The following is a 27,461-nucleotide window of genomic DNA, read 5'->3' as shown; positions in this document are numbered from 1 at the left end:
GCAAAGCTCAGCGTTGTGATGGAGCTGTCAAGGCAGCAGGGCGACAAGGGAGCTGCACCGAGCTCAGCTCACAAAGCCTTCCCAAAAGCAGTTCGCTGCTGGCAGGAGTATTTGGAGAGCTATAGGTTGTTTTGGTTCGGGGATGGGCGATTTTGTGCAAGATGGTTGCTACACTAACGAACAATTATCCATCAGGTTTGACAGGCTATTTACTGAAGATAAATTGAACTGATAACTTCTTACAACCACCAATTCTTTTCCAAAAATCCTAATGTACTGTAGGAGACTCAACATGGGCACACCATTTCAAATTTAGCAGATGACATTACTCTAGAATACTTTAACTCCCTCGCATTTCCCATTATTAATCCATCTTGTGGATTTATCTTTGAAGATCTCTCAAATTTGTGCTGTTTGTAGTAGGCTCTTGATAAAACATAGCAGAATAAAAGCATTCCTTAGGCCAAGGGATTTTTTTTCTCCCCATCACATGAAATCATTCCACTTCTCTTGACCCAGAAGGAAAACAGATTGAGTTTGGCATCCCCCGTAGCCACAATACCTGAATCTAGCAATTAATCCCCACTGCACAGAGACAATTTTTGCCTCTTGCCAGCCTCCGCAGTTAATCCCTACAACTCCTTTCGCAATGATTTGTGTCGCAATGCTGAAGGCAGAAGGTCCAAAATGCAGGTAGAGTGCTTGCAGTTGCAGTGGGTTAATTGCCAGGGCAAGCACAGTTAACGTCCCCAGCACTGCACTGCTTGAATCCATAGTAGCTCGTGCTGTGTTACTTGAGAATTGGGCCAGCTGTGAAGTTCCCCCCCTCACCCTGAACTTCCATCGTTAAGAGTTTCATCCAACCTTAACAGTTGCGTACTGTGTTTTAGCCTTTTCCTCTCTAAAGTCAGGAAATCATACCTAAAACCAACAAATGTTGCAACTTAAATGAAATTCTTTCAACATCAAGTACCTGAGAGTCAGGGAATGTCAGATTTACGGCTGCACATACAACCTTAGTTCCGCCCCATATGTGTATGCATTGTGATTAAGTATCTGATTACGTGATTGCATACTATTTTTCTCTGGGACTCCTGCCTCATTCAGCGTGCAGAAAGCACATACAAGAGGGAAGAATTACATTTGCACAAACAGCCATAAATCCAGCACTTTCTAGCTTCTGACTACTTGACTCTGCAGATAATGTTCCTTTCACGTAGACTTCTGGTCGCAGTATTTGCACAGCATACACTGAAGATTGCAGCAACTCACATTATACTTTGCTCTTAGAGGACATAATCAATCGCTGAAACCCTCTCATTTTATGGATGTAACATTTTCAAAAACTCTCATTTCATGGTTGCACTATCATGCTTATAAAAGTCATATTTTCCACACAATAGAGGCAGTACAAAAATTAAAACAAGCTGTACCCTGATTGGCCAAGTTGTCTGAATTATTCTCTTTCTTCCTAACAATGAACTGTATTCTCTGAGCTCCAAGTAAACAATTAAGAAGGGTGGGGGTGGGGGTTGGAGGGTAACCTATAGTAAACAGCATTTTAATTGCACTTAAATATAGGGGAAAAAAAAGTAATAAGTAAATAAGCCCTGATTTCTCTTAACGCTACACACAATCATGGTGCTGTTCTAGCAAAACAGAAGTTCTGAACTGCAGGAGAGGGCACACATTTTATCCAACACAACTTGAAAAAAACAGAAAGCACCTTTCCAGAAACGTGTCTTCAAAGGTGGTAGCTTTTATACAGATTATCAGTGTCAGCATGCCTCTGCTATCAGAAAAGACACTGAATAATGCAGTTGCTGGCTCAGCAGGTGGCACTGGATTAATACAGATAGGATACTTTTCCTGCATAGCCCCCAAATAGAATTCTTAGGAAACCAGGTTAGTTAAATGTGGTTCGACTTCGAAAAACAACCATAAAGTAATGTTGAGGGTTCCCATATTACCAGGTCTCGTTGATTCTACTTTGAGAGCTCATGGAGGAAAACCCTCCATGATCCCAGCTCAGCCTGGGATCTCTGCCACATCTCCAGACATAATGTATATCTTGCAGTCTCAGATACTCAGCTATATTCATCTCATTCAAATCCTTTAACTGTGAGAGCATTTGTACTGGGTAGAAGCAAACAATTTAGCAAACTGCTGCTTCTGCTTTACTTTCTTAGTCGTATGGGCTGAGTAGGGCGGTGAGCAGAAAGCAGTAAAAGCAAATCCAGACCCCCAAGTAGTTCAGTCAGCACTGAGAAGAATACAAGGAGAGATATAACATTCCCCAGAATATCTATATCCCTCTTCTATTTGCTTTTCACGCTATCCAGCGTTTGCAGGGATTCTTAAGCTTTCCCTTTGACATTGGGAGAGGCTGGGACAGACTTCTGAAGGAGATATCCCTTAGCAAATCGAGTTTTTCCACTAACCAGACTAAACATTTCAGGTAAATTGCAGTTGTCATTTCTATTGGAAACAGGTAATCATGCCTCCAATACTGCAATTCATTCTGCAAGCTCCATAACACAGTTTATAACGGGTCCTAATGGAGATGGAAACCAGAATGTAGCACTTTTAGGTAAAATGTGACTGTATTACACAAGCAGGTATAGGTTTCTGTTAATATACAGAACCATGCTTCAGCAATGGCCACAAAACATATTGTATATGCTGAGAAGTGTGAACAGGGTCCTTTATTTTCAAAACGCATGAGATGATTATAGAACAGGAAAGCAGGTTTTCTCCCCACATGCACACTAGAGCAATGGCTTTGAATCAAAACAAATATTTTTTCAGAACAAAAATCACCAGAGCAGTTTAAACAGCAAGTAATGAATATAAAAGAAAGAGTTTCTTAAGGCTAACCTTTAATTGCCTAGCGGGACCATTCAGGCAATGCCCTTCACATGCTTAAACCATATCAAGGTAAACATCTTCAGGTACAATAGATAAAAAGTTCTAATTTTGATAACATGTACTTCAACACAAGAAAGCACTAGCATCCTTTACTAAACAGCCACCTAGCTAAGACTGAAAGGTATTAACTAAATGCCGACTTCTTCATTCTTAATTAGCTAAGAAGGTCTTCAAGGAACACCTACTGCAATGTTTGGATGCTTTTTCAGGGTCTGACACTGGCATTTGTGTCACAAAGCTTTGAAGAACCTAAATTCTATGGATGACTTCAATTTTTACCATTAGTCATATGACCATCACATGAAGATTTCTGGGAGGCCGCCTGTATTTTTTAGGCTCCTCTTGGTCTGCTAAAACTAAGATTTTTTTATGTGTGTACTGAATTAGGAGAGAACACAAAACTGAGGGCTCACACGTATCTTCTAACAGCATACGCTAAATCACGCAGTGCCACCTGTTCCACAAGAGCGAGTCTCCACTAAGCACTGTGCTCCTCTCCAAGTCCCAAGCTCAATGTCCTCCGATCTCCTGGTATCTGATAGTACTCACCCTGAGTCTTTTCTGCTGTTTTTTCCTTTACTGTACTGACACAATCTTCACCTTCTCTTCCTTCGCAAACATATCCCAAGGCTCACAGAAATAAGAAACTGGAAACTATCCACAAGAGGAGGTTAATTCAGTAACATTTACTCTCACAAGGCATATTGAACAACTTTAATTGCCTCCTCTTGGGATCTGGTAACATTCTTGGAAGAACTTTCTAAGTGCATTTACAAGCACTTCTAAAACATTTAGCTTTATAAATAGCTTATCTTATCGAATCTAATTTTGCTAGGAAAAAAAAAAAATCAAATTCCCTTTCTAGGAGTAGAAAGGAACCTTGGTAGGAACCAGTTCACACTTGGAAGCTTATCTGTACAGGTAGGAGTAATAGAAGTATGTTTAGGTATCCAGATGTTTAAGGTTTTACCAGGGATGCTTCTGGACACAGTCTGGGTATTACTTCTCACTTCTTTTTACCTCAAATAGCTAAATTGCTATCATTGCAAATCAAATCTCAAATTAACTCAGGGAAGACACCAAATGGGGGTAAATAAATGCAACACTGTTATGGCAACTACACAAATGAGTTGTGGTTCATCTCATCACAAGTGCTTTTTGTTTTTAACATAGACTCAATCAGATAAGATTTTCAGGTATAAAATTAAAGAGGATGAAGTTCATAGATAAGAGGATTAAACGAATTGAAACACCAACACCTTCATAAACATATGAAGAGTGCAGCATGGTGTAAAATATCAGATTCTGCACAGAAGACTATAAACCGGGCATGTGTTTAATAGCTCTCCCTGATGTTACCTTCAGATACCATAAAGTAAGGCCTCATTTCTGACTTCCTGGCTCTGGAGAATGTTTTTCTTTAATTATATCCACATACCCTATGTAAAAGGAATTTACCATTTAGGTTTTTGGCCTTTACCAGACATCTTTATTAATTATTTTAAAATACTGAAAGTATGGTAGGGAGTGACGATAAATGTAAGCTCTAGGCAGAAAGAAATTCTGCAGGAGATTAGACTGCAACTGCAATGAGGTGAGTGAAACCGACACAACCTCGATGTGTTCCTCTCCTAGAGGACGCTCCTTCCAAACCCAACATGTGGCATAGCATGGTCTCAGATTATGACAGGCTACAAACTAACAAGCTGCATGGTGATTTGAGAGCAAAGCAACAAACCAACAGAAAAACAAAACAAAACACAAATCTCTGTCAGAATACTTAAGTGCATCACAGGTAGACACAACACCAAGTGGACCAAAGCCCTGAGAGAAGCACTTTTTGTTTTGAACAGTCATTCCCTTATTTAGATTAATCTTTTGGTAACAGAACGTCTCTTGAGAAAAATCTACACGTTTTGGAAAATTTATAGTTATTTGCCCTCAAAATGCACAGTTATGCACACACATTAATAATTGTGGTTGTGTTTTTAATTGGGAACTGGAGTAATATCACAGCAAAGGATGTTGAGGTAAAATATTGGTAAAGGATAACAAAGGCAAGAGAAGCAATATGCCACCGAAGTTTCTGATGTGACTGAAATATACGGGACATGGACGAGAAAAGTACAGATGAAGGGATGCAAGACATGGACTCCTGATGGCTCTTGAACAGGAGACATTTATTACCCTTTTTCACTAATACATATACCTTCCCCGTAGCCCCACGCGCCCGAACCTGTCTTACAATTGGTTAGAGACCCTCAGACACGCGCCTTGAGCCAGCCAGCAATTGGCCACTGCCCAAAGCTCATCTTTAACACGGTAGCCAATTTACTTTATCTCAACCTTGCTCAGGTTTTTGGTTCTACCGCTGTTTTCCTCATTATCTCTAGCTCCGGGACGTGTGAAACAGCACAAAGCTCCCTGCGAATTCCTTTCCCACATACAGAAATGGTTACCTAGGGCTAGAATTGCTCTGGGCAGGAAGGGGACTGGGTGCAGCAAGAATCGCACTATTACCTCCTCTAGAATTAGGAGGCTGTGGCTTGAGGATATGACAGCAGAAGAGAAAAAGTCACTGGGTGGATGAATTGAAGGACCCCAAGAAGGCTCAGCAGAATCCCTTCAAGAGGCCATCTGGGAGATGCAACAGGTGACATGTTTTCAAAAACAAATTCAAAGATTAGGTCCACGTGACAAAGACGACTCCACTGAAGTTGCAAACTGAATCGATTCATTGCAGTGCAAAGCAGTCCTAGCCAGATTTCACAAGCGTAAGGCTACAGAAACACAAGCTGGCAGATTATATTCCCAAGGGAGGCTGTATCAAAACACGAGCTTTCTGTAAAGCTCCTCTCCTAAGACTGGGATAGTATATTGCATAAGGAGTTGTATTTTTTTCCATAGCTTTTCGAATGTAGGACTTCCACGAGCTATCATAATGGGGACACTGCAGAAGATTTCACAGGACAGAAGTGCCTTTAGTGCCTTAGAGCCTTTAAAACAGAATTGTGCACACACGGTCCATCTCCCATTGCACAGCTAACTAGCGTATCTTGCATAACTTCAAACATTCCCCTCTACCTGTTTTAGCTACTGTTTCACTGCAGCTCCAGACAAGAACTTTGCATCCTATTGTAGCACGGCCTGCTCTGAGGGCTTTACAGAGGAGACCCCACAGGAGAAAGAATTTGGTCAAGGTCATACAACAAGCAGGTGACAAGGGCAAAAATCTTGATCTCCTGCTTTCCAATCGTATGTTCTGAAACGTTATGATGGAAACATTTCCAACACTGGTGAATTATGAAGCTTCTTTCCCTTCCATGCTTCCTGAGCTACTGCTTTTTCAGCATCTCCAGTGAAACGTATTGATAACATTACACCTCTAAATTCCCAAGCCTGTACTATAATGAGGATGAACAACTTGTGGAAAGAAAAACAAAACAATTTCTGATTTGTTCATTATATGAAGCACTGCATGTATGCATACAAGTATAGCCTCAGCCTTAGGAGAAGAGCTTTACACAGACCTCACTTAGGGCTAAAGCCTCCTTTGGAGAACCATCTGCAATTACTGCTGATGTCTTCACTGATTTTCCACCTTGCTTTGAGACAGCCCATTCAGGACAAGTTGATTTGCCGGGATGATGTCGCTGGAAGAACAGTGGCGTTGTAATCTCTCTTATCAGATAGTCTTCCTTTTTCAAGTAATTAAATACTACTTTTATGTATTACTCTATCTCCTATCACTGATCAGCTTGCATATTTGTTTTTATTTCCTAAATTATGGTTCTACTACAACTGCAACTAACAGTTGTGTTTTGTTTTGTTTTTTTAAGGATATCTAATGGTGTAATAAACAGATATTAAACTGCAGTCATGAAAAGAAATATTCACGTTACATGGAGATTTACACAAGCTTTCTGTCTTGCACAGGAAATTTTCTATCATCCCTCCCCTGAACGAACAAAACACTGACGGATATGGAATTGAATGCACACTATCTTTAAACATAACTGAGACTTCTAAAAAAGCAGCATGTTGACTTTACATAATTAAACTCTCAGTGAATCTTCAAAGTGAAGAAGGGAGAGACACCACCAAGAATGTTTTTTTTAAATGCCCATGATTGTTTTTCCTAGTCAAGGCAGCAGTCTGTCAATACCTCAGAGTATGCCAAATATGAAGTTTCAAAACAGCGTCTTGAATCATGAACGAAAACTAAAGGAACACCACAAACATGTCTCAACAGGTGGAAAGTATATAAATAAAATTTCAAATAATTCAAATACATCCAAACAGCTAAGTTTTCCACAGCAAAACATGCTTCTCTCTAGCTAACTGGAAAAAAATCAGACCAAACACAGCATTGTGATTTATCCAACCTGAAAAACACAATATTTCACTTTCCCTCCAAAATTAAGGAGCTCAAAGAAAACTTCTAAAAACAAAAGACATATCATGAAACAAAGCACAAGCCAAATGTTAGTATTATTTGTAGTAAACATTCTTGCCACTGCAGGATCCAAATGCCACAACTTAGATTCACGTCTTTTGCACTGAGGTTTAGATGCACTAACAGGCAATCAGTATTTTGATGCGCTTACAGCTTAAAAACACATAAGGGTAAAACATTGAATGGGAACGAGATATACCAGGCAGGTATATTTGATGAGGATTAACATTTTTTTTTTAGCTGTTTAATTTGGATTTTTGAGGAGTGAAATATGTTTGCAAATTATTCTATAGTAAGCCAAATAACTTATCCATTTTGTCACTAACACACAAGGATATAATAATTATGCCTCCTGTCCACTCAGCACTTTACTACTACATAGCTATCTTTAAAAAAAAAAAACAAAACAATGTCAAAAAACACAACCACCACACATATGGTTTGGTAAGCTTTGGCTACACCAATTCCAAATTACACTGTAGCTATTCTCACAGGGCAGACATCTCAGTGCATTTTTAGAATCGAGTGAATTCTGGAATTCTGGATTCTGGAATTAGGTACATCTCATCAACACCTTCCCCAAAAGAATGAAGCAGAACAAGTTGCTCTCGTGTTTAACGTTAAAAACAGCAGGAATTCAGAATTACATTCCACTGAGTTGCATTTCTTTTCCCGTTTGGAATTCAAATACTTTGAGAGAACACTTGAGATGTGCAACACTGACAAAACAGTAGAAACATTCAATGGCTTCTCTGACTTGCTTTTCGGTTATGCCCTTGTGTGCCTCCAGGTCTTTGTTATTAATTAAATCAAGCCAGATTTCTACCAACAGCATGACAGCAGTGTCATCAGCATGCAATCTGCTGAGGCTTTCCGAAAGCCTCTCTAATTACTTTTGCAAGTTTAGTATCTCTTTTTGCAGCCCTTCACTGTGTAAAATGTGCACAACCAGCTATTCAATGCATTTCTTGTGCTCAGAAGCTATTTTAACTTTCTAATCGTAGTTACACAAAAATACTGCACGGCTGTTTAAAGAGCTCTAGCACTGAAACTGGCCCTTCAACCTTCTTTAATCTGTGCAGCTGACAGGAGGTACAGAAACACTTTTGACTGCCTGCAATGTTCCTTTATGATAGTGTTATTTTTCAAGCAGATCCAGACAACCTTCTCCTGGGAAATCTAAGAAAAATGGATCTAGGGATCCATCTCCTTTGCTTCGTTTTCACTGCTTCCCTGACCAAATGAAAGAGATTCCTTACCACGCTGTTTACATTTCTGGGCAGCACTTTCAACAGCTTGAAATCACTGCACAAATGTAGGTGTTTACCACTCGCATACTCCTGAGCACCTGGTAATGATGACTGAAGTTCTCCATTTTGTACAGCTTCCAAAAGATGCAGAAGATCTTCAAAACTTCCTTTTTGAGCCCTTTAAGTCTTTCATTCACAGACTGAACTTGAAGTATAACATATCCAATATATTAAAATGTTCAGCTTTTTTTTAAAGCGTTGTATTCTATTTTATTTGTCCTGCGGCACTTCTTTTCCCAGGCTCTGTGTAAAAACACGGGACTGCTTTGGCGCTAAAGAGTCTCAGTGAACTTTTAAAAACTGAACTTCTGTTCAAAACTAGGAAAAAAAACCCAGACCCTGAGACTCTGAGTAAGTCCACTGGACTGTTTTCAGAGATGGTGAAATTTTCCATAACTCCACACCAGATAAAGGATTATTTGAACAATATTAGGAACTACTACGTATTTTAGCTCTGCATGCGGAGCTAAAACGCAGAGTTCACCAGAACTTTTACGTTATGGTGCCACTACTAGCATGGCATGGCTCTAGTAACTCTGCAACCTTGCAGTTCTGTTGATGTCATGTCAATTCAACCCACTAACACTTAAAACAACAGATGTTCCAGCATATTATGTACAAATTGTCCCACTCCTATAGAGTCCTACACAAAATTATAGTGCTGGTCAAATACCACTTTTTTTTCTTTAGTTCTTAAAAAATGCACTGCCTTTTATTTTAAGCTCTATACTATTCATCTAGCAGTTTGTTTCTCTCTTCTACTAGCAGAAAATATAATACAGGAAAAGATTTAAATGAAAACCAGATCTGTGTAGTGAATTGCATATGGTTTCCATTTTCCTTCATGCAATGTTTCATAGACAGTCAACTAAGAAATCCCTCCCACAAATCCGGATCTGAAGTCCACTTTCAGAATGTTGTCAGCGCAGGAGTTCGGAGACAACTCTCTGTGCAGGAAAACGCTGCAATACTTCTGTGCTCTGTCTCGTTAGGGTAAATCATTTCTAAAAAGTACCACTTTGATCTGGCTAATAAATCAGTATGTATAAAATATGCACGCTCAAATGATGCTGGCCGTCTCCACATGGACCTGCTGTAGAGTTTTCTGTTTCCTGGCATACTATTTGTGCCCACACCACACAGCTTACTGCATTTTATGCCCGTACACAACACATGGAGTTTTCCTGCACTAACAATTTTATACCTAGTTGACACGCTCGGTGCTAGGACTAAATCCAGCCAATAAATACTGCTTATGCCAAGAAGCCTCCGTAACTATTACATTCCATCAATTTTCCTGGATGATTTAAACAATTATTTACAAGGTCCTTCTGACTTTGTTTACAAAAAAAATGCATCTTTTCATCCTATTCCTCATAGGCTGTACTAATCCTCTTTTTTTTTTTTCTTCCCTCCTGTGTTCTCAGCAGTTCCTGGTGACATACAAATACCAAAGCAAGTGCACCATGTTTCCATCAGAGACCAAGGGAGGTTTACAAAAGCAGCGAGCTCCTGGTTTCCCTAAGCACTCCCAGAGGGTTTACATGTCAATGGAAGAGAATGAAGGATAAGCTGCTGTTTGTCAGATGCTTTTCTTGTTGCCATCAGTTAACAATTGTTTGGATTTCCTCCTCTTCAGAGAGCAGCTTTAAGGGGGTCATGAAAGGGATGCAGAAATGAAATAGAAGGCATTGGAGCACCTTCCCATTTTCCTCTTCAAGGTAAAAGTCCAAGAAGGAGCACATGCATGGGGAGATGTTCTCAATAAGCATTATAAGCTCGGTTAGCACATCAGAATGACACAGCACTGGTCCATGTAAAGGCAAGACACTCAGATATTGCACACTTGCAGGCAGAATCAAAGACCAACTCCAGCAAGACCTAGGAAGCTGTATGTGCTAACACCTTGCCATTGAGAAAATGTGTGCAACCAAGGGATGAACACGTCTTCCTGCCTGACAGAAATAGCCTTTAAAATTAGCACCTGAGTATATACGTCTGTTTAGAAAAACCAGGAACACATCAACGGTTATTTGTTATGCAGGTCTATTTTTGATGAAGTCTTGCAGACTGAAAATTCTTTGACATGTAAAAAAAGAAAAGGAAGTTAAGGAAGTTTTGCTGATTCTATGTCTCCTTATATTTGTACATTAGAAAAAGACATAACCAGGGAAAGAACCAGTCTGTAGAAAACTTTAAAATATGAAACATATGAATACATGATACAAGGAATTAATTTTATGCTTTTTTTTTCCCATACTTATTGACCTGGTAAGGTATCTATACAGTATCACATGCTCTAAAATCTAGTATCAGACCTGTTATCCCTACAAAAGACTATAGCGCTGATCAACCTGGCACTTCAGATTTTAGTATTCTCAAATACCAAACCAGACTTCAGGCCAGGCTGCTGAAAAAGCAGCATGTTTCTGAGCCTCGGGGGTAACACCTTCTAATGCAGAGTCTTCACATGAAATTCATTTCTAAAAAAAGTCAAACTGTCATGAACAAACTTTTCCATCGCTTACTCTCTTCCACTCTGATCACTTTTTTTCCAATCAGCTTAAGTTGTTAACTTCCCAAACCAAAACACTGAATTTGCTTTCAGAGGATTCTCAGATACCTGACAATTCTTTTCAATCTACTGACAATCTTCCTTTTGTCTACCTGTTTTGAGTAGAAATCCAGTGAACTCCACTTCTAAAAAGAACCTATGTTCATCTGTGGAGGGAAGTTATGGGATAACCGCTCCCTAGTGTTTCTCAGCCAGCCCTGGTCTATGAGGTCACAAGCTGAACCTTCTTGTGACACAGGGCCTTGGATACTCTGGCTTTACTAAGCCAGAAAAGTAATTTCATTCATTGAAAAAGTATTTTCTCAAACAGAATGCAGGAAACTACTTGCACAAGGTGCTTTGGTTCCAGCTTGTGATAGCAGTGCTGCAGACATGAGTGTTTTCTCATGTCCTCAGTGTAACCATCTAATATACAGCTAAAATGCATTATAGGTCACGCTAACACATTTAGTAACAATTAAAAGTCTTATTCAAGTAATCCAGAGAGAAACATAGAGGAAAAAAATCTACTGGATAATCATGTTGTACTATGAAGTCTTTTTTTTTTTTTCAGTAAAGTAACCAGTTATGTGAGCTTTTTCAGCAGTAGAGATGCTCAGCTCATTCAGCTGGGAATTCAGGTTGTGACACCTGCTTGGCTGCAGAGCTTTTCAGAAGCATAGTTCAGCATCCATAACATCTCAGACACCAATACTCATCATTTTCCTGGATGTCTCTAAAATTTACCCGCTCATCTGATTTTTCAGGTCTCACCCTACGTACATTCCATTTGTGAACAATACTGTAAGCATCAATACCCATAAAATATTGCTGCTTCTTCTGCATGTTCTGCATTACCTGCAAGGGAATGGTTTAGTGTTCAACCAGAAATGATTTTCTCTGGCTTTAGGACACGACATATTGAATAAATACTCCTTGTAGCTGGAGTAAAAGACGGTACAATCTGTAGGGACCTTTGGTTTTCTCAGGGAGCCTTAGCTTTTAACCAGTCCCTGATTAATGTATTTTTTTTCCCCAACAGATGAGAGAAGGTCCAGTAAGAAATCAGCAGAGGTGTCTAATTCATTCCTAAGCTTTAGGCAATTTTCAAAATACACCTAAGATTCACATAGCAGATGAACATCAGTACATCAGCAAAGGAAACCACCGCAGCTATGTGAAATGTGAGCAAAGATATGGGCAAGCTTATCTTGTAAAGAATTTGTGTAATAGCAGTACCTGTAGAGGTTTTGTGGTTTTTTTTGGTTGTTTGTTTTTAATCAAGATGAGATCCTCAAGAGGTTAAGCACCAGACATGAAAGACTTCATCTTAAGCTTAGGACTTCATTTTTAGGATGAAGAACTCAGTTTGGACAGCAGAGGGGGTAATTCTGTACAGCCAAGACAACGTCTTTCCACTAGCAAAAGGGAGGCCTGCAATTAAGCAGTGGAGACTGCCACGAAAGGAACAGATCAATACACAGTGAAGGTTACTGTCAGTGAGAGATGAAAGAGCACAGATCAGCAAAGCAAAAATATGAAAGGAGAGAGAACGGTCATGAAAGACCCCACAGGAAAAAGACACTGAGGCAAAAAGAGGGACTTCAAAAAGCAACACTATTCATTTTGGGGTTTTAATACTACAAGTTAAATTATCACTATGATTCCAGACAATAGCAGGGGGAAAACCCCAGCTTTTTGACCTCTGAAGAGTTTGAGCCAAGAGGCATCAATTTTGGTGTTTGTCATGAGTACATCACCCAACAGATACTTTTAAGCTATTCCCAATGATCAGGAAGATCCATAAGGAAAGGGACTTAAAACTAACCATTAAAAACCTTTTCATAAGCCTTTCTTGCAAGGCTCCATCTCTCAACCTATCTCAGTAAGTTACTTAGATTCTCTGAAACTAAATAAACAATTGAAAATACATAGTAAATCATAAAAGGAAACTCTACCACAAGCATAAAGGGCCTCAATAGGCTTTGTCTACTGCTTAGTAGTTGCAGTGAATATGGACGGATGTTGCCAAACACTTAGCATTATCCACCTGATCAACGCTGTGGCTCAAAGGTTTCTAGAACAGAGCTTGTCTCAACTGCTTAAAGGGTGTTAGTGAAATCATGCAATGGTAAAGCACTAAAACTTGTAATCAGGTGAAGTAAATCACAGACAAAAATCTGTTAGCACCTCATTCTTATCAGGATTTTAAATGATAAATTATACATTAGCTAACTTACTAGCAAAAATCAACACATACTTCCAGGAAAGCAGGACACAGCCTCTTTTTGGCTATGGAAGCTCAAATGATGAGTAGAAAATTCTTGTTCTTTTATACTGGAAGATATAGGGGAATGATAGTGAGCATTTTGTAATCTTCCTTCCTGGAAGACACTAATACAAAGAGTAACTTTAAATATCAGGGATATTGAAATAAAAGATGATGACTTTGTTGATACATTAATTCTTCTGTTTAACACACTTTCAAGGAACAACTACCCGAAAGAAAAAATAAATACATAAATTGTGCCTGGCAGCATCAGCATTCAGCAGTTCACATGAAGATTTTACAGAAAGCAAATTTGACAAGACATTTCAATATCTTTGGGAAATCAAAATGCTTTTAAGTTGACCCTTAACTTTAATTTAAATGTTTATGCTTAGATACTCAAGATGAATAGTAACAGAAGGTGATTAAATAATCAGGAACTAAAAAAAAGCCAGACAAAATTCCAGCTCTTATTCCTGCCCTTGGATATTACTCACATAACTACTCTTCGCATATCATTTATTAATTTTTTAAAACACGGTTTAGAACTCAGCCGTAAAACAGAACGAGTGGTTCTGTTATGTGGGTACGCTCCAAAGCCTTTCATGGAGCTGGAGCAATAGACTCACTGAGATGCTTTGACAGTCACCTCTTCCTAGAGCACATGTCTCTGCATGGCACAAGTGACTGATTTCTATATTCAGCCTCAGGAAAGGAACTCTCAATTTCACACGCAAGAACCTGACTCGGCATTGTTAAGTCTTTATCAAAGGCAAGTCAACCTAAGAAAAAAAAATTATATTATGAACAGAAGTTTTGGCAAGACAAAGACGACACTTCATGCAGCAGTTAATATAAAGAGAGGATAATAGTTCTGCCAAAGACAATAAATACTAGAAGAAATGGCTTTCAGTTTTAGAGGCCCTGAGCAATATTGCTGGTGTTCATTTTAAGATCTGCTTCTACAACACAATTCCCTCGAGATTATTCTTAAATGTGAAAAGGATGGATGTTTTTGTTTTGGGATCATTCACAACGCTGGCATTACAAACCACAGCCTTGAACTGAGGTGAGAGTTAACATCACTTTGCCACTAATTTCCTTCAACTGCATCCTTCTCTTTCTTGATCTCCCTTCCCCCCATTAAAACAATCTCCAGGCGTTACTATCAAAAATATGCTCAAGTAATAAATCATGTATTTGCTCTCACGTGACTGGTATTCATTAGAGTCAAAGATCTCCAAGATCTGCCCCCAGAGTGTATTATGTTACTGAAACATAGAAATAGCTGCAACACAAAATTTTGCCAGAAAAAAAATAAAAAATAAAAAACCCACAAAAGTAACAACAAACTGCCTCTCAGTTGGGCAGCAGAAAGAATGTTCATAAAAATATGTTCGAGGGGTAAATCAAACCCCAAATTCTAATTAGACAAAACCAGCAGTTTAAACCCAACAAGATCAAAGTATTTAACGCAGAATTTTTAACTAGAAACTTCTATAAAGTATGCGCTTTTTTTTTTTGGTCACCCAGACAGTTCTATTTTCAAAAAAGTGTTGTTGTTTCTTTTTTTTCCCCAGGAAAGGATAAAAAAAACAAACAAAACCACTGCAAGTTTATCCATTATCTATCTCTTTGGCTAGGCAATAAACAGCATTGCCCTACACTCACTGAAATGCTTTGTTCCCTTTTATTGTCTGGTTATTTTGCTTTACTGAATACTAGAGACACTCTGCCACAGAAGTGACATCTTCTGTGAGAGACGCGACGATCAGTCAGTGATGTGGTAACCTGAGTGAATCATTTGAGTCCAAGTGGGGAGAAAGAACACTTGATTCAGCTGCACATCTGGGTTTTATAAAGGGTCCAAAAGCTTAACACTAACGTGCTTCAGGGCTAAAACAAAGTCTGAGGAGATCACAGGAGTCAAGAAAGAAGACAGTGTTAACCTAGGGCATATCATGCTCTTCACCACCACTCTGAAAATGAACTTAGCTCAGCTAATTTTGCATCTCCACTAATTGTGTGTTGCGTATGAGTAAGCAAAGACTAAGGAAATGTCAAAGCTATTCCATATCCTGTTCTTTTCCTGAAGAAAAGCCTGACAGGCACAGAGGATACCTCCCCCATTAGGCCACAACAATTCAACAAGGCAGATATTTATTTTAGCAGGAATGAAATAACCTGCATGCAAACTAAACACTGTCATTCAGTCATTACAATCACTTGCTACCACTGTGCTGAATGTACGTAGCTCCCCAAAAACAACTTACTGTCCAAAATCAGTTCAGATGTTCAGTCACGTGGCTGTACACAGAACTGAAATTAGAAAATACAGGGGGAGCACAAAGCCACTCATACGTGAAGATTCCTGATCTACGGTACTCTGGTTATTTTCAAACATTGCTGGTTATGCATTGGTAAATCTGGACCACTGGCCATGAAGGCAAAAAAATATTGAACAATGCAAGAACACAAAACGAAGCAGACGTTACAGCCAGGGTGAAAATAACCAGACTGCTAAGGAGGAAAAAAGAGTGGCATCAGTACTGAACCTCCTGTTAACTGCTCATTTCCTCACCTACACAAGGGTGGATGGACATCAACACTGGCTAACAACAGGCACCCACATCAGCAGCAGCTGTCCCCTGCTCATTGAGGGCAGAGGAAACAGGCTCCAAAACGTAGCTGCTGTGAATTCCAACTTCGTTAGCTGCTCAGAGTAACTGGACTGACCCCTTCCAGCTCCACTTTCTCCGCTTTCACGTTTCTCTCTTGCAAAGCTGGAGGCAAAGCACATGCAGAACACAAAAGTGGCAGAGGGGAAAGGAAAACAGTGTTATAGAGGAGGTGGAATAGTGAATATACTAAGGCATCCAAGTTATATATTTGATGAAGAAGGAAAGCAGGCCAGAGGAAGCAAGTGAAAAAGAGGTCGACAAAGGGACTGGGAACACGGTGTTTCGAGGCTATAGTTTACCTGCACATTATTTGCTGTATTCACTACCCAGAAGAGGGGCATTAGGCTGGAAGGTTATCCAGAACATACAGAGCTGGGCTAAAGTAGTTTATAAAAGAGCAAATCCCTACCTGCAATGCCAAGACCAGACTGCTCAGAAAGACGAGCAGCACTCAAAGATGTGGCTCTTAGCAGTCAGGCAGCGTTCCCATAGGGCCCCTTCCAAAAGGAGTCTTTGGCCAGTACTGATAAACTGCTGCCAACCTCAAGATTTTTTTTCTCATGTCACAAATAATGTCATGATCAGTAGATGAGGCTGATGGTACGAGCTCAAGGTGCAAAATGAGCGACACTTAATTCTTTCTCGTAGCACAGGTATCTGTGCCTGTTAAGCACAGATCATTCCTCTGTGCATTGGCCAGAAGTAACAAAATTGCTAAGGGACAGACTGTAAAAAATACAAAAAACACAGGTCAGCTTGCAGCGGAACACCTACAAACAACAGGACTGCAAGAGATTACCCAGATGTAATCTGGGTAATTTTGGTGATTAACGGTGACAAACTCTATAGAAGCAAGTATCAGACACTCTCCACACATGAAGATACTTCTTCAACCCTCACCTCTTCTCTCCCTGCATTATCTTTACCTTATTTATTGGATCCATTGCCCATGCCATGGATGAAAGTGAACAAAATTTCACAGTGTAATTTGAGAGGTGGGGGGTAACTGTCATCCACAAGTGTTACTAACTAATCACCCTTTTGCAAATACATAATATTAACCTTGGCTACAAAAATCAGATCCTGAAAGTAGCTTTGTATGGTGGGTCATTGTTCTTTGCATTTTGTTTTTTCTTTTTTGCTGTGATGAAAAAGACTGTCCCTACTGTTTCCTGTTTTCTATGCCTACCTGTTTCCAGTCCTCTTAAAATCACATGTGCTCAAAAGGGTTAACCTTTACTAGTGGATGTGCAAAAAATCTAGAACAAATTACAGCAGACAACTTTCTTTTGCAGAATGATTTCAAAAATAACTATGTTCAATTTTCTGCTGTTATTTCAACTAATTTATCAGCTGCAGACATCCAGCTTACTGTTCTGTAGTTCCCTGGATCATATCTAGAGCATTTGAAAAATAGCAATACAAAATTTACAATTGTCCAGACACTTGCTGCAATAACTTTTTAATGTAAAAAAGCACATTAGCAACAGTTCAGCCACTTCTCTAGTGTAAATAGAGCCTAGAAAGCTTTACAAACTACAAGAAGCACATAGCTCTTGTGCTAGCTACACACCAAGACCATTTTAAAGACGCCTGTCCTGTTCAGTATGGAGAGTGGCCTGGCACGACAATGTGGGCTGCCAGTACAAGAAAATACTGGAGCAGAAATACAGCTATTTTCTTCTTCATGGTAGTCCTCCAAGTAAGTGTCAATGAAGAAGGAAGGAATTGGACTTTTCAAAATCCTTAGTTTCCTCCAAGTTAAAAAAAAAAAAAGTAATAAAGAATATTTTAGGGTCATGGAAAATAATTTCATCATTGGGCTGAGTTCATAGGCATAACAGAAATGTCTGCAAGATGATAAACTCACGAGAAATGAAAATTTATCACCACCTTTGGAAGGCACTTCAGATGAGCTCTCTTAATAATTTATTAATATAAACTCTCCAAGCAAGATTACTGCACCCATGAAAGCAACCTGCCATTTAAGAAGGTCCAGGTAAGCAAAAGCCTTGGAAGCGTATCAATTTTGTCAGAAGCACTTAAAAAACTCACATCTGGAGAGCTATTTAGTGGAAGATTTTAAATATTTCAGGTATAATGTGAACTTGTTATCAGAAGGAATGGAAATGCCTGTTTCTTTTTGGGCCTTAGCCTTTCCAAATAGAGATCAAATAAAAAAGGAGGGACTGTAGTCGAAATGTACGTGCAGACGCATGCAACTAGCTGAGCAGAATTTACAAAGGAAAAAGAAACGTGCACAAGAGGTCTGAATAGCTTTGTATTGTATTAGTGTTGAGGCTTTAGCATCTTTCTGGGCACCCAGAACAACCCCAAGTCCCTGTTCATGTACTCCATTCCCCTAGAGCTCCACTTTTGCCAGGAAACAAGCTTACAGGAGGAGAATTTCCAGGCCGCAGTGTGGTGAGCTATTCTGGTTCCATTTAACCATCTCGTGAAAAATTCACAGACTAACGCTGCTGCAGTCAGCAGCAAGATTCAAAATTTCATATCCCTTAGACCCTCAGTCTGCTTGGATCATTAATGCATTGTCTCCTGGTTTGTTCAGGATCTTTGCAACCTACGTTGCAATACTGAAAAGTCAGCCTACCTCCCCTTCTGCTGGTATGGAAGAGGATACCTGGAACCCTGTCTTTTCTTGACAGCATAACAATTTCTTGCTCTTGGTGACGCACGCAGCAATTCGTCTCTGATGGTTCCTCAGTGGGGAAAATCTCACCCGCTACACTGAGGGGCCTATCTACAAAAAATCTCTCACTACTCACGCTTTCCAAAATCATATTCTTCTTCCACAAGGTAAGTGCCAAGTGGGAATATAATAAAATATCCAGCTCCTGTGAGTGCTGTGCTGTGAGTGCTTGTCCATGATGTTCCCTACTTTCTCTATTTTAACAGCCATCAATTCACTTTCTCTTACACGCTGATTTGGTGCTACTGCTTCTAAGAAAGCTAAGTACTCTGCACCTTAAAACTCCTTCTACGGCTTCTTCAAACCTCTACCTTCTCAAAATAAAAGCTCTCACCACTGCTTGGGTGCATAACTAACCTACCATGATCCAAATGGCGGAACTGGATGCACAATATGAAACAGATACACAGTGCTTGGCATGCCACCACAATAACACGGTCTGAACGTCACTTCTTCTCCTTGGACAGAGACTCTGAATTCATCTCTCCTGATGTTCACGTTTATTGTATTAATTCTCCCTGAAGTTAGACCTCTGCAACCTGCCCCATGCGGGCCTCTAGAAGCTATGGTTCCCAGAGCATCTGCCATAACCTAGGCAGAACTGCATCCCACAGAAGTTATTTAGGATACCAGAGCCCTCACAGCACACATTTAGATTTACGTATGTACTCATTTCAAAAGCTGCTCAGGAAGTTGGTGGATATCTACTTTTCAGAATATAGTCCCAATACCGACATTGGCCTCAGATTTCTAGGCAGAAAAAGAGCTACTGGCAACAATTCCATAAAGTGAATAGACAGACCTATGTAAAATCACCTCCAGTTTTGACTTCAGAGGAGCTTACTCGGTAAGTATCCCTTTGTCTTAGACCACGGGCTAAGGCAGATTAAAAAAAAAAAAAGCAAGTACAACACTTAGAATCAACAGCACGAGTAACAAAGAAAAAAAAAGTCTACAGGAGAACAAGGATAGATGCCTGTGGGGAGAATATCTTAAAATCTACGGTAAAGTCATACTTGGCAAAATTCAATAGATCTGGTAAACATCAAAGATAAAATTTAGCAGGATAATTCCACCAAGCACGATTAAAAGAAAAATGGGACCAGCAGGGTTACCAGTGAAAAACAATGCCAGGCCTAATAGTACTGATCTACCAGAAGCAATTTATTATGACACCAGAAATAGCTATTTTCACAGTGGATGCTTGAAATGAAAACTTTAAAGCTTCTTTAAGTCTTGAGCTATAGCAAAGTATTCAGCCAGCCAGCCAAAATAGCTGAAGGGAAATAGGAAGGCCACATGTGGAACTAATTACTCATGTAGAGGCTATGACAAAGAACATTTCTCCAGACTTTTCATGGGGGCTTCACTTTCAGGAAGTAACTCTAATTACTGTTCAAGTCTCGGCAGCCTGCATGCCGCTGACAGTTCCAAGAAAAAATGAACCTATTTGCCCTTTTCTTGGTCCGAAATGCCAAAATATAAAAGCACAACTGGAGGCATTAAAAAGAAACAAAATAAGCGTTGGCTTGTTGCATTAGCTTCTCCAGCAGAATTCTTTTTATAAATTCGGTTTTTCAGCCTGCACAAAACAGCAAATTCTGCGTCTCCGTTAACTCGCTCTCCGTTGGCTGCAGTGAAACTGTACATCTTGACTTTTTACAGCTTTTCCATACTGGGGCCCACTTCCTGCCCAGTTGAAGAAAAAAATCTGGCCTGAAGATGAAATGACTGCTTAACATTACACTAAAACATCTGGTACCATTTTATACACAGACCCATGTCTGAGAGCAGGCAATTCTAGCGGTCTCACCAGCGGCACAGTGCATACCCAAACCTCCCTAGGGTGACATCATCCCATATATGGACTCTCAGGCCCAGCCCTCCCCCTTTTCCTGGTCCTAAATTCATTGCCAGATCCCCAGTCTGCTGCAAATGTGCCACGTCAAGACTGGAAATCACAGCACTTCAGTGTGTTTCAGTGAGTGCTGCAGAGTGTGAGGGAGAGCCGAGCACAACCCGTGATGCAGGAAGGCAGTTTTTCCCAAAGACTAAAAGAGGATTTAAAATAAATAAATAGAAGCGTCCGGAGATCCTGCTCCGTCGCCCCAGTGTTCAGACTACCTGTTCAGGACAATGCTGTTGTACAGTAGTCTGCACATTGGTTAGACTGGGCAAGGGAAAGCAGCGACATGGACTATTGGGGACGCCAGTTGCTCTTGCCAAGGAGAAGACAGTTATTGCTCCTTTCAGATCTCATATACAGTATTTTTCTTCACAGGTTTTGCACACTAGGGAATAAGAAACGCTAAGGGACACTGTGAAAAAGGAGGACTGCAGAATAATGCGGGGAAGACATTCTGGTAAGGCCTACTTTGGAAGAACACCTGGCCTATGACCTGGCGAACCTAGGTGACTCCCCCCCCCTTCCTCCAGTCATCACTGCAAGAAAGATGGAGCTCTGATGATTTACTAAAACCTATGCAAGAAATGAGCGAGGTATACTACCTAGAGGTATACTGCTTAGAGAAGTGTACAAGAGCATAGTTAAAGTCGGGCATTTCCTCTTCTTTTTTTTTTTTTTTTAATTTAAAATAAAGCTTATTTTTCCCCACAAACTAAAAAGGTAAATTTAATTTATTTTTTTTTAACTTGTAGCAATCAGTATAAATATTTAAGGAGTATATCTTTTTTTTTTTAATGCAGAAAAGGCTTGCTAGAAGTATGTATTCTGCATAGCTCCTGTTATGAACTATGATCTGAAGATCAATTTTAAGAAATTATTTTCTCTTAAAGTAATAAAGTAATAGAAAAGAAAATGCATGAATATTATTTTAAACTATTGTAAAATATATATATATATATATCACTGCTGGGAGAACTGTACTTTGATTTTACATGCAACTGAAACTTCTTTGCAAGTAACCTATGCTAAATGTGCTAATGAAAACTGGGGGGGGATGCCATAGGGAATATAAGACTACTCCGTGCTTGGCTTCTGCCGTGTAGGATACAAAATATTTGATTGTCAGGAAAAATTACCTCTGAAAGTGCAGGACGTGATGGAAAAAAAAACAATAAATAAATAAAACAGAACAAGCAGCTTTCCATCCCAATACCTGCCTGGCCATTGCTTATAAGTGATCAGCACCAATTGATTGCTGCTGCTCTCATGTATAGCTTGCATTGCTGATATTTCTTCTAACATTCTAACATCTTCTAATATAACGATAAGTTACTTTGTCCTGAATCCCACTGATAGAAAAGGAATTTGTAAACGAATGCAGAAGTTTGCTTTGGTGGATTTCCAGCTGTCCTGGTAGGGGAAAAAAACCCTCAGGCTGAATGAAATCCCCACGGACAGAATAATACAAAAAGTCTGGGCTGCAATTTGATACCAGCTGAACACCAGAGTCAGCTCCCCTAAAGTTAACACTGGTAACAAACTACTGCAACCGGAAAAAAAATCCCATCTATATGGTGCTCATTATTGGCAGGAAGGCTTTCAATAGTCGTACTATAAAAAGAATTAGCAGAAATATGCAGCCATTAGTATTATAACTAGTCAATTTTGGAGAATGCATGTTATATTTCAGACAGCCTTGATGCTGTACGAATTTTAAATATATAAATAATTATTACCTTTTTCATTGCTCCTTCAAGAATCAATAGAAGTCCTATTGGGAAGAGCTGGTCACGTAGAATTAGCGTGACCGTACCTATACTGGCTGTCTTAAAGCCTAGGAAGCAAGAACTATCACTGTCATTTCCCTTACTCTCCCATCAAAGCTTATGTATTTTGACTACAAGTATTATTGCTTTTTCAGTTGTATATATACTTCTAGGTTGCCCACTCTCTCCTCCTTTCTTTCACCAAAGATTACTTCTGGAATTAAATTAGTGGATTTTAATCCGTTAGTCTTAGTAGAAGGAAGTTTTGCTCTCGTTCTGCTTTAAAGTGAAATTACAAGACAGTTAAATGTAATTATTAATAGCAAATCTGAAGACACAGGAAGAAATTAAAATAATGGAATCAGATTCAGACTTACATTAATATTTCTCAATCTTTAAGTCTGATTGCTGTTTTAGGTATAGCAAATCTGAAAAGTTTTGTGACAGATTTTGTTTAAGCAGTAGGAAAATGGCTTTCAAGTCGCATCGAGAAACTTGCTCAGTTATGCTTTCAAGGGGAAAATGATCACTTGCAAATTTTTTTTAATCTGTTGTTTATTTGCATAGCCACTTCTATTTTTTTTTATAATTCTGATCTAGAAATTAAGAAAGTATTGTTATCCAGTCAGTAATAAGCTTTTAATGAAAGCAGCGTTAAAGATAGCTTGTGTCAGCTTCTGCTATGTAAGCAAGGACAATGAAAACATATGGAACCAGTGTTTCTCTTATCTCTAGTCTGCTATTTGCATTAATCTTTATTTTAAATGACCTTTCTGGATTTAGGAAGTGATTCCCCTCCCATACACCCATGACTCTTCAAAGTTACATTTTTAGACTGTAAGGCTGAGATCTAGGAGGCCCCCTTGGCTTGGGGCTTGGAAAGGGAGGGGAGGGGGGATTGCAGTGCGCAAAGCAGCAGATAGAGAAAGAAAGCCTGCATTGTTAGCAATGAATAAGGAAGTATAACTACTTCAGCTCAGTAAGCAAAACATTTTCAAAGTGAATTAAGTGATTCTCTGATTCTTAAAATAGTGCTGTTTTAGATGAAACAAATTCTAGTTGATCATAATCATAGCAGAAGCGATTTCCATAGTTATAAAAAATAGGTTTTAAACATGCATGCCAATAAAGATAAGATAGCTGCGTACAATTTTTTTATGACTTTTTGCAATGACTTTTTGATTATTTTTTGCAATGACTAAAAAAAATATTAGCAAATATTAGCAAGTTGAATACAAGCTAAATCAAGCTAAAACAAGCTAAAAAACAAAACAAGCTAAAGTTTTGTGCAGTCAGGATACGAGTGCTTAAACCCGTTATGTGAGTTAAAAGATATGATTCTTGTTATCACAGAATGAAAAAAAAAAAAGGCAAATTAAAGCCAGTATGAACATTTAAAGAGGTCAGCGTTTCAATATAACCGATCTTCTTTCATCTTTGGAGAGGCATAATTTTTTAGTACAATCAACAAAATTAAATAAGGAAGAGGGAGAAAAATACTTCTAACTTCTTTTTTTATATATCCCTTAAATGTTTAAAATAAGTGAAGCAGCGCAGGGGGAAGTCACCCAACTTTAAAGAAATATAGAGCAAATAAGCAACCAAAAGGCAAGAAAAATTCCTTTAAAAAAGGCATTTACCATTTTTCAGCCTTGCCATTAGGTTGCACGTTGTCTTCTGTATTACAATTACTGGTGCAATTAAACACATCTATATTTCCAGAAGACTAAAAGACGCTGCTCTCTTCTCCATACTCCTTGCCCCTCTTCCTGTACCATCACTGTGCATCCACAGACACTTCTGCAGACCACCCAAGTATGACTGCTAGGTAGAAAATATAATTAAAATAGTGAAATTCTTACAAACAATTCCAAGCTCCTAAATAGTGTAAACGATGCAATTTTTATCTTTAAATCAAAAGATATTAAACAGATTGGAAAATAAAATTGTAAATCTTAGGCTGTTTTTTTTTTTTCCTAAGTGTTATCAAGGGCATAAATTAACTTTTACTTGCAGAAGGCTTTGCTTCCTGAACTGTACTTCATTTTAACAAAAACTAAAATAATATTAAGGATCAGGCTTAAAGCTACTAAAACACAGGAAATACCAGAGTTAAGAAACTTTCCTGAATAATGCTACTGTACTTCTGTGCTGCATTTTATGCTGCACTGCAAAACAGTACCTAAAAATAACAACTTCCCCTTAAATAAGAAGTCCTGATCACAGCTGGAGAGAATATAATTCTCAATTTAATATCCAAGCTACCAATATTTAAAGCCGGGTCCTTAAGATAGGTTTCTGGAAATATTACATTGGAATTTGTTACAAGTATTCTAAAATATTCATAAGCCCTCTACTGACTTAACAAATAAATGAAATGCAAAACACAAACATTTAGCCCTTTTATCAAATCAACTAAAATACCAACTTTAAAGGAATATCAGCTTTTAAATAAAGAACAGGTAGATACCTTAGTAGTACTCAATGAATTAATTGAAGGCAAAATAAATTTGCCTCAGCTAAAAACGTAAAGCCACTTGCTGATTCCCTGATGAATTTTCTTTGTGTACAGTTATTAGAAAGACCGCTCAAGATTTCCACTTAAAACTTGTACTCCCAGCACAAGTTTCCTGATAACAGTTAATAGAAAAACCTATTAATTATTAACGCATATTTTCATTCTCCCCATCTTGTTATACAGTAGTTTGCCAATGATTTTTACTGTACCATTATTTGCTGTTTTAAAGATCCATAATGGATAAACTGAGAGCTAATTTTACTCCCAAATTAAATTTGATGAAACCTATAAAAGAAGCACTGTTTTATTTTTGCTTTAGAAGTACTTCTATTTGACACTTTTTTCTTTAAAATGGTCAAGTGGGTAGGAAGATGTGCCAACTTAAAGCATTCACTGGCATTTCTGTAGTTCTAAGTAAAATTTTAATCGAGCATGTTATAAAATCCAAGGAAGCATATTTCATGCCTTGGAATTAATTTATAATGTCTGCATTAGCTAGCCATGTTTTGCGTTTGATTAATTTTTTAAGATATGTTCTTCTATCTTGTTAGTTTCTTTGAAAATTGATATAATTTAGTCACATAATTGATATCCTTAATTTGCATACTTGAGATCGTATATTAGCCAAAATGTCTTTTTCTTTAGGGCAAAATAATGATTGGAGCTAAAGCACCAAAATAACTGCTTATTAATTTATTACTGGACTAATTTAAACCTCAGCACTATCCACAGCATCAGCCCTTTGGTAAATTCATTCCTTCTATAACCAGCTCTCAGGCTAGAACTTAAAAAGCGTTTTGCTACTATTCCGTAAAAGATATGCTTGAGAAGGATTTGAAAGCACAAGTTTGTTGTTTACCTATGGTGGCACTAGTGAGCAACGGAGATTTAAGAACACCATTATAAAACAGAATCATTTAATATGTAGAAAAAAGCAGTACTACTGTTTCCCATCCACCCCTTTTATGCTTCCAATGTGCTTATACCTTTTGAAATAGCCTAATGATAGTGTAAACGTCATTGCAAAATTGGATTGCATTCACTGTGTGTATTCTGTACAGAGCAAAGTTTAGCAAAATACCACATCTTGTGATGTGAAATGATACTATTTGCATGCATTGTTTTTCTAATATTTAACTGAAAAACTTATCGAACCTCCACAAATATGTTTCCTTATAAAACATGGATTTTGAGAGAAAGCTAGATTGAAATAATATGCAAAGCAAAATGTTAAAGAAATATGTCGTGATAAGAGTATAGCTCTCCCATTTTAGCAAAATTGATATAAAATGCAACCGGTTTTCTTTCCAGCACATTCCCCTTAACTGGGTTAATGTGCAAAATTTTGTCTCCATTTATACAGAAAGATTTTTATTTATTTTTAACATGCAAGATTATTGTACTTATCTGCTCCTAGAAAATATGTACTGTATAAACATATCCTTTATCTTGAACTTCAGTATTTCTGTGCTTCCAAGAAGAGTAAAAACATCTGGTTAAATTACTATGTGTGAGTCCAGTATGCGGGCAGACTCCTGTACAAGCTGCATAGAAAATAAACCTCGGTTTCGATTCTTTTTGTTTTCACAAATGTTCAGTGTGACTGCTCTGTCAAAATCACTTCTGATACATGTCAGCACGATGCCAACCAATGTACTGAGATGCTTATTTTCCGAATAAAATCGAATTATGTTCTTGTCCTACAGCTCCCAATGCTTTAAAGTTTACTTCTGTTATGTGTGCTCCCCCCAACAAAGCCCCCCAAACCGGACTGGTTCAAAGCGATCCGCACCAGCGGTGATGGCTCCAAGGGACTGGCTGGACGGAGTTGTCATGTGTCTGCCTGTCTACACTTGCTGTGCAGAACATCCTCTCACCTGTACAGCAGGCACAGACAGGCAGTCACATGACAACCCAGCCTGAATGACAGCCGGCCAGTGGGAAACAGCTCTCACACCCCAGAGCATCTTCACCACAAGCTACAGCCAAGAGCCCGCTCTGGATCTCAGCCGGTCGGTCAGTGACCAAGCCGCGTACTGCGACCCACCTAGAGACAAAGCAACAGTGCCTATAAAAGACAATAAAACCCACTGCTGAAATTTTTACTGTGCTTTCTATAGTACTCTTTTCCTAGTTGTTCTGATTAACTCACTAACGAGAAGTTTTATTTGTACGCAGCTTTGCGGCACCGTTGTAAATGGGAGAACAAAACACCCTTACCCTTCTCAGCCCCAAAACTTGAGCGACTGGCGTTAGTAGGCTCCCAGCGGTATAAAAATCACTAACATCCCTGTTAGCCATCGCAGTGGAGCACAGCTTACTGTGTGGCAAGTTAATCCTAGAAACAAACACGATGGTAGAGC

At 38.8% G+C, this 27,461-nt stretch overlaps 1 protein-coding gene and 1 long non-coding RNA gene across 11 annotated transcripts in view; one reads left to right on the top strand and one right to left on the bottom strand.

The window, feature by feature from the left end:
• The window catches only part of LOC308198754, a 29,321-nt gene extending 2,118 nt beyond the window's left edge, over nucleotides 1–27,203 (top strand). Inside the window, exons 2-3 of one of the 3 annotated variants that reach the window (XR_013954177.1) lie at nucleotides 6,865–8,699; nucleotides 10,125–27,203. This is a non-coding gene — a long non-coding RNA (uncharacterized lncRNA). Of the gene's footprint in view, nucleotides 1–6,864; nucleotides 8,700–10,121 lie in introns of all 3 variants that reach the window. The other 2 variants (XR_013954178.1, XR_013954176.1) reach the window with 2 other exon arrangements.
• DNM3 (dynamin 3) overlaps nucleotides 1–27,461 on the bottom strand; it is a 180,827-nt gene that overhangs the window by 95,399 nt on the left and 57,967 nt on the right. The window lies entirely within an intron of this gene.

Source organism: Anser brachyrhynchus (assembly GCF_964034855.1).
Source record: "Anser brachyrhynchus genome assembly, chromosome: 8".
NCBI classification, from domain to species: Eukaryota; Metazoa; Chordata; class Aves; order Anseriformes; family Anatidae; genus Anser; species Anser brachyrhynchus.
This window is presented reverse-complemented; position numbering and strand designations above follow the sequence as displayed.